The sequence below is a fragment of the Hevea brasiliensis genome, chromosome 6, assembly GCF_030052815.1.
Source record: "Hevea brasiliensis isolate MT/VB/25A 57/8 chromosome 6, ASM3005281v1, whole genome shotgun sequence".
Taxonomy (NCBI): Eukaryota; Viridiplantae; Streptophyta; class Magnoliopsida; order Malpighiales; family Euphorbiaceae; genus Hevea; species Hevea brasiliensis.
The window spans coordinates 1,917,235-1,931,898 of record NC_079498.1 but is presented as its reverse complement, the minus strand read 5'-3'; the positions used below and the strand labels follow the sequence as shown (position 1 = coordinate 1,931,898).

Below are 14,664 nucleotides of genomic sequence, written 5' to 3'. Positions count from 1 at the left end.
CTAATTCTTCATGACTGTAGTTTATCTGAGGATGTAGTTCCCATTGATCTTGGGAGCCTATCATCGCTCAAACATTTGGATTTGCAAGGAAACGATTTTTTAAAGCTTCCCGCTGGTATTGAATATCTTCCTAAGCTTTATTTGTTGGTGCTTACTTCCTGTAGAAATCTCAAATCAATCTCAGAGCTTCCCCCAAGTTTAAAGTCTTTGTTGGCATCAAACTGCCCATCAATGGAAAGAATATCACTTAAATCAAATGAACTCCTGAGGATAATGGTTCTGTTTAATAGCCCTAAACTAGCCGAGATTCAGGGATTGGAAGATATGGAGCAAGCAGTTGCCATTGAAATGCCACCAGGAAGCAACAGTTATGCAAAATATCTCAAGAAATTTCTTTGGCAGGTTCTCCTCCCCCCCCCACACCCCACCCCCCCCCCCCCCCTCTCTCTCTCTCACACACACACGCACGCACGCACGCACACTCAATTAAGGAGAGGTTATATGCTTATATTTAATAAGTTTTCATTGAAACAGGCACTATCTCAGAGTAAGCCTCTAGCCGTTTGTCTCCAATGCAGAGAGTTACCCCTGTGGTTAAGTTATCGAGGAGAGGGATCTTCGTTATCATTTCATGTGCCCACAGTTTCAGAAGGTGACATTGAGAGTCTTATTTTGTGGATTATTTATGCAATAAATGACACAACTGCTAATGTAGTTGTCACAACCACATGCAAGAGCAATGGTTCCACATGGGAATTGGCATCTGACTTCGGTCCTGTTGGAGCTTGTGATGATCATTCTTTTGTGACGTATTTACCATTTCAATATGCAATTGAAGGTGGAGAAGAACTGAAAATTATAGTTCATGCTAGTACTAACAATATGGTAAAAAACTGTGGTGTCTTTCTGATCTATTCAGATGGCCATTTTTGGTTCGAGAAAAGGATTAAAATGTCAAAATCTCCACAAGAAATTTGTTCTTTTGACAAAAGAAATAGCATGATACCGAATATGCCACTGCATGATTACATGTGGTATAGACGGTTGGGTTAAACTAACAAAATTGAGAGAAATTTCAATTGAAAATGTAGTGTGATTACCATTGGTTTGATTTGATTTGATCTTTTTGCAATGGAAAACAAGCTTTTTGCAACAATTCCCTCTCTTCCTTAGCAGAGATTAACCAGGAGTCGAATCCGGGTCTATTGATTGGAAGGTAATAGAATTGTTTTCATCGATTTGGCGAGCCTCACTGTTTGGATCGGTTCGGTTTGAAATGGTTCAATACAGTTTTGGGTTGACCCAAGATATTATTAAATTATAATAAATTTTCATACATCATTTAATTAGTTTCTAATGTAAAAAAATAAAAAATTAAAAGAGCCCAAATATAAACCTAACATAAATTTAAAGGGAAAAAAAAAAAAGAAAGGGCTAGTTCTGACTTGAAACCATCAGTTTGAAACCGATTCCGGTTTAGGCTCAAGGAAGGACCGAAACCGACCCTCCAATATTTGGGTTCTAGACTAGTTTATGAAACAAAATCATTGACTTGATCTGGTCTCGGGTTTGACTTAATCTAATCTCAATATGATTCACAATTCGGACTAGCTCGTAGCAGGGTGTGCTCAAAAGGACCTTTCACATTCCAACTACGTTCCTTGAAACATCTCCCTTTGATGATACGTTATTGTCTCCAACTTTTTCAAGAAAATTAGAAATGGATTTTCTAAATTTCTTAATTTAATAAAGGATTTGACTTTTATACTATATTTGGTATAAATGAAATCCACAAAATATTATGGAATTCATTTATAAATCCATTTATATCATGTTTGATATAAATGAAAATTTATTTGTAAATTTTAATTTAGAATTCTATGGAATTCAATAAAACTAGTTCAAATTTCATTAAATTTGACAAAATTTGTAAATGAATTCTGATTTTAGGATATCGAATTTTTTATTAGACAAAAATACCCCTCTTATTTGGGAGAAAAATCTCCTGCCTATCATTTATTATTTCCACGATTTCTCCCTTTGGTTTGTCTCTCTCCACAAGTGCTCCTCCATCTCTAGGTAGATTCACCATCTTTGTCCATCTACCTCTCTTTCATTTTTTTTTTTCTTGAGCTCTCTGTAAGTTCACTCTCTCTATTTTGACTTTAATAGGGTTATCTATACATGATTTCTTTGTAGATCTGATTCATTTAGAATCTGTTTGTGTCTACTTTTTGTTTATGAAATATTTGTTACCTATTTTCCTCATGAAATGAGTAGAATCTGCATGTGTATTGAAAAACTAATTAGGGATTTTTGTGACTTCTTTGGAGAATCTCTTTGTTGATGATGTTATCTTTTTTCTGCACTTGCTACATGGGTCAGTCTTTGATATGTTGTTGAATTGGTTGTAGATTTAAATGCAAACTTGAATTTTATGCGATGCATAATTTGAATCTATGGAGCTCCGAACAATTCATATTGATTCCTTGCTTACATCTATTGCGCTCAATATTTTGCTTTTAATCTACAGTTTCTGTAGAGTGAATCTTGATTTTGTGGATACCCCTAAAAATTTAATTGTTTCATCAATTAGTGAAAAATTAATCATATTTTTCAATGATTAATTCTTATAGGATTAAATGTCTTTTGATTTACTATGACTTGCATCCTGTTGGCTATAAGTGGATATTGCTGTCATGATATAAGATGATGATGGGCATCTCCTAGAGAATTAAAAACATATATCTACTTTATCTTCTATTATTTTTATTTATCTATAAAAATGTCAAGCAGAAATATGACACCCCTTACCCATCTATAGTGTAGCCGAGTAAGATATGCCACACAATGTGTCGGAACACCATATCTTATCTCATTTATATATTTCTCATTTCTTAATTTATTTATTTAGGATCACTATGTGAAATTTATGAAATTGATATCATTTATTGAAATTTTAAATTTATTTGAGGTTCCGAAAATTTTACAGAAAATCTGGCAGAGTGCCGGTTAAAAATGGAAAAAACAGTTCTTCGAAAGCTATAGAAAACACTTCCAATAATTGTTCAAATCCACAACTCCAACTATGTCATCAATTCTCAACAAATTCTCATCAATTTCTCAGACTTTCCAATCATTCAATTCACATCATATTTATACTCAAATAATAAATAAATACTCAAATTTTATTTATAAACACAAATTTACAGATAATTACATTAATACAAAATTATATTACAGAAGTTTCAAATATACATGATAAACTAAAAGTTTAATTACAAAGTTTGCAAAAATTACAAAATACAAAAATATAGCCTAGTGTCCTACCAATGCACTATAGCTATGAGGTGACACAAGACACTCGTAGATCTGATCCTCACCCGGACTGGGGTCTACTGGAATCACGTTCTGTATCTCCAGTACCTATGCATGGCAAAAGCAACGCACTAAGTAATACTGCTTAGTGGTGCCAATAATAAAATAAAAAGAACTAAAAGAAATAAACATGCAGTGTATATGTTGATTTCTCATATAGACAATTTTTTGATAATTATTTGTAGTATTATGTATTTTGTACTTTTTATATCAATAATTGATTAAAATTTATCAATATTTATTTTTGATTGCCCAAGTAACCTATACCAGTTGACTGAACTGGATAACGGGTAAACTAGCACTGGGTACTAAGTACCTCGGGCCGTCACACCATCGGTCACAATGTGTCTCCCAGTGTGCAATAGAACAACTAATAAGGTGTAATAAATATTAGGCACAAGGCCAAGTATCACAATAAGGTCAGAAGGGCTAAAAGCCATAAAATCACAAAATTGCCATTTAAGCCATGAATCACAGAATGGCATGATGCCATATGCAGTACTGCTAACAGAACCCTATTGGCATGCCAACCTATTCAAACCAATCACACTAAGCTTACTAGGGCATTTAACATTTTTAATTATGCAATTCTTTGAAATTGAAATCTAATTGTTACTATTCAATCCATTAGTCAACTAAAATGTTGACTTTTTCATAGACAATAGGTACATTGGTTCTAATATCACCAACATACCACATTTTGCATTCTAAAATTGTTGGCATTGGTTGTCAATACCATTATAAAGCTTAGTGTTGGTTATTTTAAAATTTTCAAATTTTAAGCAATAAATTTACTGTTCCATTGGTCATTTGTACAGTAATAATTTGACAAAATTCTCTTCATAAAAGTTATTCTTTTATGTGTCTTCTTTAATTCTCTTTTAAAATCACTCCATTTGGAGTATTCTAGCTCAAGATATGCTAATTAGAACAAGACCAGCCGGATTGGTATCTGCCCAAAATTTCTGGGCAGAATCCCATTCTGCCAGATTTGGTAGTTCAACTTTGGCTAATAATTTCATTTGGTTAAGTCCAGAATTAGAGTTTGTGTTCTACATGAAAGTTGTTCTAAATTGTCTAAGCTTTTCATTGATATAAATTTCAGGTCAATTGGACCTTTCTACACTGAGTTATGACCAAATGAATGAACATTGTTCATTTGGTCATTTTGCCCAGGCAGAATGTGTATTGCCCGGATTTAGTCAATTTTTAGGTCAGTCTATTGTTGTTTTCTGAGCAGGGTTTCTCAATCAAAGTTGTGCCATTATGTATCTAATTTCATGTCCAATTAGCCCTACACCAATTGAACCTACACAACTCAAGTTACAGCTACCTAAACCTGCTGGAATCACATCCAGCCCTGTAGGTCACCAAAGGCAGCACATCTAACCTCAATTCCATTGGCACAAATCACTTCAATTCCTCATTAATTATAGCCAAATGGTCACTAATTGACCATTACAACATTAGTTGATGTCAATTTCATCCACTCCCAAAATTGAATGTCAAAACCCTAACCCTAATTGACCAAGCCTTCAATTCATGCATCTTACTCCTAATTATTGTACTAATCACGTAATTAATACTAGAGGTAGCTAATATATTACTTTAAATCAAAGAATTCTCCTAACCCTAACTCATGTCAAGGCTGTCGAAATTCCATGGAATAAAATCATGCATCTTTAATTCAATTTTCATCAAGTTTTCAACTTAACTTAGCTTAAATTCATGTTTAGAAGGAAGTAAGAGCAAAGAATATGGCACTAACCTCTTGGATGATTTTCTGAGCTTGTTCACACCTCACTTTCTTTCACTTTCTCTTCTTCTAATTGTTGCCCAAATCTTGCTCTAGTGGTAAGGGAAATTTTTAGTGAAGGAAGGATGAGATTTTGAGGTGAATTGAAGTGGGAAATGAAGCTTAAGGGAGCGTTAATGGTGGAAAGGGTTTTGGGAATGGGTTCGGCTGGTTGGAGATAAGGGAAGACAGAAAATGTGGTTAATTTTTCTTTCCATTTAACTCTTTTAATGGGGTGTATAACATGCGTCACAAGGTGATTGGACGGAAGCATTTTAATGACATAAGCATGAGGTCAAAATTCCAATTTTAACTCATTTTCTCTTCTTTTTTTTTTCTTTTCTACTATTTTTCAATTTAATTTTTAGTAATATTTATTCATATTTTATGTCATATAAATTATTTATTTAACAGGGCAAGTTGGCAAAAAATCATCTCTGGAGACAAAATGACTAAAATGCCCTCCGTTTGGCTTATTAAGCCAAAATCATCTGTACCGATCTAAAAAATTTTCTAAGCATTTTCTTGGCATTCTAATGCCATTGAAACCTCAATGACTCTTCTTTGGAGTCCTAAAAATTATTTCACAAATTTTTCCTTGGGTTTAGGGCTTCTAGCTATGAAAATAGCAACTTCCCGTTAGGTTACCTATCGCTAGGGTACCGGCTCATTTAACTTGGTTGTATTGTATTTTTAAAATTTTTTTAAAATTTTTCTTACTATTATTTGAGTTATTTATGACTCCTCACTCTAGTCTAGATATAGTTCCAGACATTCTGGCTGTCCGGACCAATACCGATCACCGAAATAGTAGAATGTACGGAATGGCTACGATGAGGGTGTTACAACTCTTCCCCTCTAATTTAAATTTCGTCCTCGAAATTTACTTGATGCAAACAGTTGAGGGAACTGTTGCCTCATTGTCTCTTTGCTTTCCTAAGTTGCCTCCTCAGTGTTGTGGTGCCTCCAAAGTACTTTCACTAGTGGAATTTGCATGTTTCTCAGTTCTTTCACTTCCTGAGCCAGGATCCATATAGGTTCTTCTTCATATGTCAAATCCGGTTGAATTTCAATCTCTTCCATGGAAATGACATTTGAAGGATATGATCTGTATCTTCTCAGCATAGCTACATGAAACACATTGTGGATTTTATCCAGCTCTAGTGGTAAAGCTAGCCTGTAGGCCACTGGACCCACACACTCAATGACTTCATATGGGCCAACGAACCTAGGGCTTAACTTACCCTTTCTTCCAAACCTCAGTACCTTTTTCCATGGTGACACTTTAAGAAACACTTTGTCGCCAGCTGCATATTCTATTTCTTTTCTCTTTAAGTCAGTATAGGATTTTTGTTTATCTGAGGCAACCTTCAAATTAGCTTTTATTAATTTAACCTTCTCCTCAGTCTGTTTCACCAAATCTGGTCCTACCAGCTTATCTTCACCCAATTCAATCCAATACACTGGGGTTCTGCATTTCCTCCCATACAATGCCTCATACAGAGCCATTTGGATGCTAGCTTGATAGCTATTGTTGTATGTGAATTCTGCCAGTGGGAGGTATCTATCCCAACTTCTCTCAAACTCGATGACACAACTCCTCAGCATATCCTCAAGGACCTACCATATATTTCATGTTATTATTATCATTTTAGTTCAATATTTGTACTAATTCAATTGGTTTTAATATTTACCTGGATTACTCTTTCTGATTGCCCATCCATCTGAGGATGAAAAGATGTGCTAAAGTGGAGTTGTGTGCCCAAGGATTCTTGCAACTTTTTTCAAAATCTCGATGTAAATCTTGGGTCTCGATCAGATATGATGGAAAGTGAAATTTCATACAGTCTAACTATCTCACTGATATACAATTCTGCTAGCTTCTCCAGTGAGTAGTCAGTCCTAACTGGAAGAAAGTGTGCTGACTTCGTCAATCTATCCACTATCACCCATACTGCATCATACTTCTTTTCGGAGAGAGGTAGACCACTTACAAAATCCATAGTGACCTGATCCCATTTCCATTTAGGTATGCTTATAGGCTGTAGCAATCCTGATGGAACTTGATGTTCTGCTTTAACTTGCTGACATGTCAAGCACCCGCTATGTCAAGCACCTGGTAACATAGTCAGCTATATCCTTCTTCATACCAGGCCACCAATAGTGAGGTTTCAGATCATAATACATTTTTATGCTTCCCGGATGCATAGCATAAGCACTAATGTGTGCCTCTTTCAAAATACTAGTCTTTAATTCACCATCATCTGGTACACACACTCTCCTTTTGTAGTACAAACACCCATCTGCTTTCACCTCATAGTCAGTTTCCTTCCCTTCTGAGATTTTACCCATAATAGCCATTAGCTTCTGATATGCCTTCTGCCCATCTTGTATTTGCTGTAGCAAGTTTGGCTTCACTTGCAACTCAGCCAAAATAGCTCCATCTCGAGCCAAGGACAGACGGGCATTTAGTGATCTTAAAGCTGTGATGGACTTTCTGCTCAAAGCATTAGCAACTACATTTGCCTTCCCAGGATGATAATCAATCACACAATCATAGTCTTTTAGGAACTCAATCCATCGCCTCTGTCTAAGGTTGAGCTCCTTCTGGGTTGGCAAGTATTTCAGACTTTTGTGGTCTGCGTAAATATAGTACTTCTCCCATACAAGTAGTGCCTTCATATCTTCAGTGCGAAGATAATTGCTGCAAGTTCCAAATCATGGGTAGGGTAGTTCTGTTTATGTGGCCTCAACTGTCTGGAAGCATAGGCGATCACCTTCCCCTCTTGCATCAATACACACCCTAACCCATTATGCGAGGCATCACTGTAGACCACAAAGTCCTTTCCCAATACTGGCTGTGTTAACACTAGTGCCTCTGTCAACATAGCTTTCAGCCTTTCAAAACTAGCTTGACACTTATCATTCCAGTCAAATCTAACATTCTTGTGCAACAACTTGGTTATTAGAGCAGCTATCAGAGAAAATCCCTTTACAAATCTTTTGTAGTAACCAGCTAGCCCCAAGAAGCTTATGACCTTAGTTGTATTTCTGGGACGCTTCCACTCCATCACTGCTTCTATCTACTTGGGATCCACTCTAATCCCATCAGCTGATACTATGTGTCTAAGGAATGCAATTTCACCCAACCAGAAGTCACACTTGGACAATTTAGCATATAACTTCTTTTCTCTCAGGGTTTGCAGAACAATCGTCAAATGTTCATCATGTTCTTTCCTGGTCTTGGAATACACCAGAATGTCATCAATGAAGACCACTACGAACCGATCTAAGTATGGATGAAAAATGCGTTTCATAAGGTCCATGAAAGCTACTGGTGCATATGTTAACCCAAACGGCATCACCAGGAACTCATAATGCCCGTACCGGGTCCTGAATGCAGTCTTTGGCACATCTGCATCCTTTATCCTCAGCTGATGATACCCTGATCTGAGATCAAATTTTGAAAATACACCAGCTCCCTTCAACTGATCAAACAGATCATCAATTCTAGGCAACGGGTACTTATTCTTCACAGTCACTTTATTCAACTGCCGATAATCAATGCATAACCTCAAAGTCCCATCCTTCTTCTGCACAAATAGCATTGGAGCTCCCCATGGTGACACATTAGGGCGTATAAACCCCTTATCCAGTAACTCCTGCAACTGGATTTTCAGCTCCTTTAACTCAGTGGGTGCCATCCTATAAGGAGCAATAGAAATTAGTGCTACACCCGGCAGTACCTCAATAGCAAATTCGACTTTCCTTTCTGGTGGTAACCCAGGCAATTCTTCAGGAAACACATCTGGGAAGTCTCTTACTATGGGTATATCACAGAGGTTTGGCTTAGCTTGCCTAGTATCAACCACATATGCTAAGTAGGCTTCACAGCCCTTTTTCATCAGTTTTCTTATAGTAGTAACTGAGATAACATTGGACAAGAAATCTGTCCTTTTCCCCACAACTGTGATCTCATTTCCCTCAGGAGTTCTCAAAGAAATCCTCTTCAGTTTACAGTCAACCATTGCCTGATGACGTGATAACTAGTCCATTCCCAAAATCATGTCAAACTCGTGGAAAGGCAATTCAATCAGGTCTGCTGAGAATTCATACCCCTGAATCATCAATGGGCAACCTTTGTATGCCTTATTCACCATCACATTGTGGCCTAATGGATTAGTGACTAGAATGTCTTGGTCACTCTCCTCTACTAGTATCCCCCTTTCTACAGGTAGCTTGATGCAGATATATAAATGGGTAGATCCTGGATCCACCAATACATGTACAGACATGTTGTAGAGGGAAAACATACCACTGATGACATCTGGAGCATCTTGCTCCTCCTGAGCTCTTATGGCATAAGCCCTTGCAGGTACTCTGACCTCTGGCCTCTCAGCTATCTTAGATGCAGGTCTCTGTGATGAACCGGCTGCCTCAAATTTACCGGGCCTTCTACCCCTTTGAGGTGCAGGAGCAGGCCTGTCTACTTGGGCTGGAGCAGCTGTATCAGTTCTGTATAGATAGTTTCTTAACTGATGCTCTATAGACCCACACCTTAGGCAAGCACCCATAACTCTCCAACACTCCCCCTTATGCCACTTCAAGCAGTGTGAATAGGCAGAAGATGTTGGGGCTGGTCCCTTGGGCATCGTCCGTAGAGAGCTGCCCACTAATGGTGTGGAATAGCCTCTCCTAGGAGTGAACTGTGGTCTTGGCCCCTGGGACTAACCCTGACCTTGAGGCTGACCCGAACTCTGAGCAGGTGGACCTTTAAATTTCTTCCCAGGTGCAGAGGATGAATTGGACTGACCTGGACCCCTCTTCTGTTGTCTCTCCCTTCTGTTCTACTCATTTATTCTGACTTTCTCAACTTTTAATGCAGCTTCTACTAATTTGGTGAAGTCTGTAATCCCCAAGGTGGTGATCATTATCTTAATGTTGTCATTGAGTCCTTCTTCAAACCTCTTACACCTCTCAGCTTCATTGGGGACTATTTCCCTTCCATAGCGGCTTAGTATGACAAACTCCCTCTCATACTCTGCTACTGAGAGCTGCCTCTGTCTCATACTGATGAACTCTCTTCTTCTTTCCTCTAAATACACACTGCCCACATATTTTTTTTCTGAACTCGATGAGGAAGAAGTTCCAAGTGATTTGCTCTGGCTGCACCTCACTGGACACTGTGTCCTACCACTTGTAACACCCTCACTGTAGCAATTCCGTATATTCTACTGTTCTGGTGACCGATGTTGGTCCGGATAGCTAGAACGTCTGGAAAAACGTTTAAACTAAAGTGAGGAGCCAAAATTTACTCAAATATTAATAAGAAAAATTTAGGAAAAATTTTAGAAATAAAATACAACCAAGTTAAATGAGCCGATGCCATAGTGATGGGTAACCCAGTGGGAAGTTGCGGTCTTCGCAGCTAGAAGCCCTAAACCCAAGGGAAAATTCATGAAATAATTTTTGAGACTCCAGAGAAGAGTCATTGAGGTTACGATGGCATTAGAATGCCAAGAAAATACTTAGAAAATTTTTGAGATCGGTACAGACAATTTTGGCTTAATAAGCCAAACGAAGGGCATTTTGGTCATTTTGTCTTCAGAGATGATTTTTTACCAACTTGTCCAGTTAAATAAATAATTTGTATAACATAAAATATGAATAAATATTGCTAAAAATTGAATTGAAATTAAGTAGAAAAGAAAAGAAAGGAAAAATAAAGAAAATTTGAATTTTGACATCACATGATGTCATTAAACCATTTCCACCAATCACATTTAACCAAGCCCACTTAAAACAAATAAAAAGAGATAAAATGGGAGAAAAACAAGAAAAGAAAATCTGCTTTCTTCTTCCTTAGCCATACCAGTCGAAACCCATCTCTATTCCTCCATTAAAGCTTTATCAAGCTTTATACCCCACTCCATTTCACCTCAAAATCCCTCACTCTCTTCACTAAAATTTTTCCTCACCCCTTAAACTATCTTTAGCCAGCAAAAAGAAGAAGGAAAAGGAAGATTTTGCAAGCTTGGGAGTTAGCTCCAACAAGGTTAGTGCTAATTTGATTGCATAATAGTTGTGTATGGCTGCCATTGAACATGATTTTGGTGTTTTAATTCATGGATTGTATGTATATAGAGAATTGAAATTGTTGGAGTTAGGGTTTGGGAAAAACCTAGGGTTTTACTCATGTATTGGTGAAAGGAAATTCTAATGGTCAATTAGTGACCATTTGGTTATGTTTGAGTAGGAATTGAAGTGAATTGTGCCATGGGAATTAAAGTTAGGTATGCTGCCCTTGGTGACCTGCAGGACTAGGCATGAGTCTAGCAGGTTTGGATAGCTATAACTTGGGTTGTGTAGGTTCAATTGGTGCAAGGCCAATTGAACGTGAAATTAGACACATAATGGCACAATTTTGGTGAAGGAACTCTATCCAGAAACTAAACATAGGATGCCCTAAAAATTGACCAAATCCGGGTGACGTACATTCTGCTTGGGCAAAATGACCAAATGAATAGTATTCATTCATTTAGTCATAACTTAGTGTAAAAAAGTTAAATTGACCCAAATTCTTTCCAGTAGAAAGCTGAGACATAGCCCTACAACTTTCATGCATAAAATAAACCCAAATTTTGACCATAATATATCCAAAAATTAACCTGCAATCAGTGTACAAAAACTGCAGAATTGATTCTGCCCAGAAATTCTGGAAAAATTACAATCCGGCCAGTTATGGTGTTTAGGCCATAACTTGAGCTACAAAACTCCAAATGGAGTGATTCCAAAAAAGAAATGTAACTAGACACAATAAGGAACAACTTTGATGAAGAACATTTGGCCAAATTCTCACTGTAGAATGGCCTCATGGAACAGTAAACTCTAGTACCCAAAACTGAAATTTCTAATTTATTCACCATTGGTTAGAAGTATGGATTTGCAATTAATGCCAACACTTTTGGGAACCAAAATGTGGTAAATTTATATGATTAGGACTTATGTAGCTATTATGCATTGGAAAGTCAATAATTTGACCTAAATAGTAAAATAAATAGTAACCTTACATGTAAAACATGAAAATTCAATTAATAACTTTGTAATGTACCCTAGTATACCTAGTAAGATTGGTTTGGATAGGTTGGCATGCCAATAGGGTTCAGTTAGCAGTACTGCACATGGCATCATGCCATTCTGTAATTTTATAGCTTTTAGCCATTCTGATATTATGATGATACTTGGCCTTGTGTCTAATGTTTATTACAGCTTATCAGCTGTTCTGTTGCACACCGGGAGACACATTGTGACCAATGGTGTGACGGCCTAAGGTACTTGGTACCCAGTGCCAGTTTACCCGTATATCCAGTCTAGTCATCCAATATAGGTTACTTGGGCAACCAAAAATGGAAGTTGATAAATTTAATAAAATCATTGATATAACAAGTGTCAAATAAATAGACTATAAATAATTACCAAAAATTTGTATGCATGAGACATCAATATATATACACTGCATATTTATTTTCTTTTAGTTCTTTTTATTTTATTATTGGCACCACTAAGCATTATTGCTTAGTGCATCGCTTTTTGCCACGCGTAGATTTTGGAGAGACAGACAGAGAGCCCAGCAAACCACAGACTGGGTGAGGTCACAGATCTGCCTAGAGTCAGAGTCACCTCTCATCTACAGTGCATCAGTGGTAGGACCTTTTTGTCCCTTTTGAAATTTTGCTTTTGCATTTTGTATGGGTAGTAGTTTGTGATTTGTAAATTATGAACTCATATAAATAGTAAAATTATGTAATCATATGTTGATGTACATATTTTGTAAAATTTTGTTAATTAATATAATTTGAGAATATCTTCATGAAATTAAATTTGATTTTGAATTTGAATGAAATTGTGGATTTATGTTGAAAACTTGAGATGATTGTGAATGTTGAGAATTGTTGAGACCATGTTGATGGTTATTGGAGTTTGAGAATGATTGAAAATGTATAGGAAGTGTTTTTCACAAGTTTCGAAGAACTATTTTCTCCAATTTTAGCCGGTACTCTGCTGAATTTTCTATAAAATTTTCGAAATCTCAAATAAATTTATAATTTCAATAAATGACTTAAATGAGTTAAATTTCACAATTGCACTTCATAACCATGAAGAAATAAATTAAGGAAGGATAAAAAAATAATTGAAATAAAATATGGTGTTCCGGTATACTGTGTGGCATATCTTGCTCGGCTATACTGTAGATGGGTAAGGGGTGTCACACCACTAATAGGCGTCGTCTTGCAGCAGAGATATAGCACCCTCCAGGTTCTGCTCTGGGGTGCAATGGAGTTACTTCAATACTCTTATGGTGCGGTCTAGCCAATTTTCAGCCGCCACTGGGTCATCTTCTTTCTTGCCCAAGAAGTCCACAGCTCCAAATTTTCTCAGTTTTTCCAGGTGAGATTTCTGCTGTGGAGGTGGTGGTGGTGGCATAACCCTAGCCATTTGTCTGAAGAAATCAGCCATTTGCTGAAACATAGCTGGCGGAGCCTGTGTAGGCACTGCTGGTGCTGGTGTTGCAGGTTATCCCCTACCTCTAGTCTCAGCTGCAGGTGGAGCATTACTCTCCACTTCTTCCTCAACTGCCCTCTGTGACGTAGGGTCCATATCCTAATCAAAATAAGAAAAACAAACAGATCTGTATTAGTGTCACCTCAACTCTTACAAATGTAATACTCATTATGGACTCTATCTAGACCCAGAAACGCCTAAACTATGCTCTAATACCACTAAATGTGACACCTCTTACCCGTCTATAGTGTAGCCGAGTAAGATATACCACACAATGTGTCAGAACACCATATCTTATGTCATTTATATATTTCTCATTTATTAATTAATTTATTTAGGATCACTATGTGAAATTTATGAAATTGATATCATTTATATCATTTATTAAAATTTTAAATTTATTTGAGGTTTCGAAAATTTTATAGAAAATCCAACAGAGTACCGGCTAAAAATGGAGAAAACAGTTCTTTGGAACCTGTAGAAAATACTTCCAATAATTGTTCGAATCCACAACTCCAACTATGTCATCAATTCTCAACAAATTCTCATCAATTTCTCAGACTTTCCAATCATTCAATTCACACCATATTTATACTCAAATCATAAATAAATACTCAAATTTTATTTATAAACACAAATTTACAGATAATTACATTAATATAAAATTACATTACAGAAGTTTCAAATATACATGATAAACTAAAAGTTTAATTACAAAGTTTGCAAAAATTACAAAATACAAAAATATAGCCTAGTGTCCTACCAATGCACTATAGCTGTGAGGTGACACAAGACACTCGCAGATCTGATCCTCACTCGGACTGGGGTCTACTGGAATCACGCTTTGTATCTCCAGTACCTATGCGTAGCAAAAGCAACGCACTAAGCAATACTGCTTAGTGGTGCCAATAATAAAATAAAAAGAACTA

General features: G+C 36.7%; 1 pseudogene; it reads left to right on the top strand.

Moving 5' to 3' along the window:
* Positions 1 to 14,664, top strand: part of LOC110663161 (disease resistance protein RPV1-like) — a 35,066-nt pseudogene that overhangs the window by 2,381 nt on the left and 18,021 nt on the right.